Source organism: Neltuma alba, unplaced genomic scaffold (assembly GCF_004799145.2).
Source record: "Neltuma alba isolate B1F8T4 unplaced genomic scaffold, ASM479914v2 tig00013619_pilon, whole genome shotgun sequence".
Lineage (NCBI taxonomy): Eukaryota > Viridiplantae > Streptophyta > Magnoliopsida > Fabales > Fabaceae > Neltuma > Neltuma alba.
In genome coordinates this window covers 1-4,090 of record NW_021637806.1, presented here as the reverse complement: position 1 = coordinate 4,090, position 4,090 = coordinate 1, and positions in this window count along the sequence as shown.

Here is a 4,090-nt window from a genome sequence, read left to right as displayed (position 1 = left end):
GGTTTGGGCTGTTGCTTGTTAAAAGGAAAAAAGAAAAAAGAAAAAAAGAGAGATGCAAAGGTTATTTCTGCAATGGCAGGTGTTTCTGTGGTGAGGCGGCTATTTTTCTGATGGTGGCAAGGGGTTTTTCTGAAGTCAAGGGCAAATAAGTCTTTTCACATTATAAATAGGCATATTAATTAAAATTTATCCCATAGTTCCATAAGCATACCAAACAAACTTTTAACATCAATTTCACTTTCACTTTCACTTCTATAAAAAACTCTTCCATCATAACCAACGGGACATTACTTGAGAAATTGAACAAGAAAAAAAGAAGAAGTGATAATTGCAGTCCCATTTATCTCAGAATATTGGAGATGTTACAGTACAATTGGGAAGTCAGGATGAGGTACATCCTGCGGAAGTGCAGTAAGCCCGCAGATGCTCTAGCTAATTTGTCACGATCCTTCCTTCTTCATTCTTGCCCCGTGCATTTGAAGACCCTGGTGAACATGGATGTCAGGGATTCTTTTGATGTTAGTTAGTTTTTAATTTGGGCTTCAGCCCTTCCTTGTACCAAAACAAAAACCAAAAGAAATGTTGAAAACCTAGGTGCATGGAGCCCACCAATCGCCAAAGTTGAACGGCCGCCCAGTAACGTGCCTAAAGGAATAAGGGCCGCCCCAAAAACTTGAATTAAACATAAGGCACTTTTCAACTTCACCCCACCTCCCCAATTAGAAAAAACAAAAAACAAGGCACTTTTGATGCATATTCAAGTCGAGAAATTTAATTAAATTGGATTAACATCGTTAAAAATGCCTTCAAGTTGATTTTTTTTTTCAAAATTATCATTATTAATCGAAAGTCATCAACAAATTAATGTTCTCACTTTTTGTAAGTCACTTAAGTGATAGTTAACTTATTAAATCTGTCTCAAATTAATGTTTGCTTTTTTTCAATTTTAGTCACATTAGTTGAGGTTGTGAATTAAAGAGTGAGGGAAATATAATGTTACATTTAAGCATTAAGTGCAGGGGTAAAATTGGCAAATAAGCATTAATTACGCTCGAGTGATTAATATTTTAGACCAAATCATTTTTCTAGAAGTGACTTATATTATAGACCAAAAAGAGTACTTTCATCAAGGCATTTTGAGCAAAATAAGAATTGCTGATTCAGACAATTTGTTCCAGTGTAATATGCTTCATCCAATCCTATTTATAAAATCCTTCTAATGAAATTTTGTAATTTAAGAAAATAGTTAAAATTAGTTTAAAAAAATAAATATATAAAAAATTAAACATTTTCCCTCCAAGTATACTTTCATTTAATAAGGGGCAAATAAGAGAGAAATATTAATAATGAGATAAATGATGAGAATGCAGTATGAGAAAAAGATAAGGAGAGAAAACAAAAAATTAATTAGGGGCAAACTTGCTAAAAACATGTTTAATATTCAGGCGGTCCTAAATAGGATCTTATAAAAAGAACTAAACTAATTTAAATTTCAGGATCTTATAAAAAACCGTGGTATCAAACATTCTAGAATGACCATTGCAAAAAGGACAAGAAGAGTATAATGTGATTCAATATCTTTGTTTCTGAAGACAAGCTCCACCAAGATTAATGGGCATGACAATCATTCTGAACGTTAAATTATTGATATGTATGAACTCAATGATACCTTTGAAAACAAGAAGCACCAAATCCTAAAATTCTAGATTTTTGGGCGGTTGTGCATATGATTACTACGTACTACGTATAAATTAAAGGCAATATCGTACGTGTAAGTCAAGCTTATTGACTATTGTTCTTCTTCATTTCATATTAAGGCTATATATATATATATATATATATATATATCAAACATATGTACGGCTGATTTAATTTTATTTCTGTTGTGTACGTGGAATATCGATTAGGTATATATTTGTTGACGAACATCAACATAACACATTTAAAATGAAAGCCGTACGAAATTTTGATCAATGCGTACGTCAAATTAAAGTTTACATAATGGCAAATGATTCTATCGAGGATGATCAAATGGTTATTGAAGGAGGACCCTACTTTCTCTGCATTATTGGAATCGGTCTGAATTGTCTACGTTACATTATTTCGTTGGTTTCTGTTGTTTTTTTTTTTTTTCATATTTATTATAAATAATTGTTGTTTTTGGTCAGTTCGCAATTACTAGATTATTTTTAGTATGCCTTTTGAAATCTTTTCCCATACATGCGTGGGATGTTTTGCATATCGTTTAAAATTAAAATAACTTTACAGTGTATATATATATATATATATATATATATATATATAAATCGTATTGTAACGTCAAGGTACTGTTTTGACCTGCTGGGAAAGGAAATAGAGGACTCTCCTCTGTTGAAGAATATTTTAGTTCTATTAATGTCTTTAATTTTTGAAAGAATTATAATGATTCCCACTTTGTTAATTGCTAGCTAGTTCTGAAAATACTGAAACTTGAATTATTCAATTACAATTGAATACCCCATTAGCAAAATAAATAATATGCGCTTCTTAATTTATGGGCAAAGATAATATCATTGTTTCTAGGGTGTTTTAGTCACGTTACAATGGCACAAGCAGACCCGATCAATCAATCATGCATGCTTAAATTTGACTTGATAATGTTAGATGCTGGATAATTATATAAAAAAATTAATAGCAACAAAAATCGATATAATTGTTAGCTCCAATTTTTTTTTTAATCTTTTTAGCACATTTTCCTCCTTAACTTCCTGTTCCTAGAGTTAAATTGTACTTAGAAATAGAGTCATTAAGGACATTGTGTCTAGTCTAGCCCTTTGTGATATTTTGTGATAATTGTGATTATTTTGAGCTAGTTAGAACTTAACATCTTTCTCATTTAAGCAGGAGAATAGAGACCAGTGTTTTCAAGCTGTGTAAGACACCCTTGAAGTGTAGATTAACTGGAAGGAAGCATGGAAGAGCTCTGAAGACTAATGCAGAAAATTCTTATTTTCAAATGCATTCGCTGTTGGTTCACCACAGCCAATGCTAAAGCGAACAAAAGGAAAATGCAGCTCGAGAGGGGTGAAATTTATGGTTATTCATTGTTGATTCACCACAGCCAATCCACAATGAATGAAAAAAAATCTGCTACTGTGTGTTCTGATTATTGATGTGTTGTTTGGGGTTAAATGGAAGGAAAAACGTGATGGCTGGACATTTTGAACTGTTGTGGCTGTCTTGGGAGCTCTTTAGTATGCTAGGGCAAGGATTTTGGTGGAGATTGAGCTGGGGTTTGAAGATTGAAAGAGATTTTGACTTCACATTTTGGTTCTTCTTCTCCATTCTCTTTTTCCTTCCTTTTGTTTAGTGTTTATGCTGAATATATGTATTTTCTCATGGGAGTTCTAAACATGTGTAGCTAAAGCTTTGATTCTAGGATTATTTTGAACCCTTGTATGGGTTAACTCTTGATTTCTTCTCTCATTTTGTGATTAATGATATATATGTATTTATTTACCTGTTGCTTAATGCTTCTAAGTGCCTGATCACTATTTAGATGTTTTGTTCATTTTACCCCTTGCTTGAGTGTAGAACTTGAGTAAAATTATGTAAGAACTTAAAGTTTACTTATGGACAGTTTTATTGATAAGATAGAGATATACTTGCTAACCTTACAAAGTCACTTTAGGATTAGAGCTTAAAATTAGGTTTTATAATTGTAACAAGAGATTGAGCAATTAATAGAATAAAACACTTATTCTTCACTTGAGAAAGCTTTTACAAGTACATTTTGAATCCTAGACTAACACATATTTTCATTAAAAGCTTTGATGAGAGGAGTTAAATTGAATGTTACTAAATACAAGGCGGATAAGTAATTTTATATCCTAATTTATTCTTGAAGTCCAAGAATCATTTGCTTTTATTAATTTCTAATTTTTAAATTTTTTCATTCTTCATACTTGTGTCACTCAAATTAGGCAATAGTGTGATAATCAATACTTGATCAAGTTTTGAAACCAAATCCTCATGGGAACAATACTTTACTCATCGGTTTATTACTTGTCACGACTCGTACATTTGCAGTGTGAACAATAACTAACACATG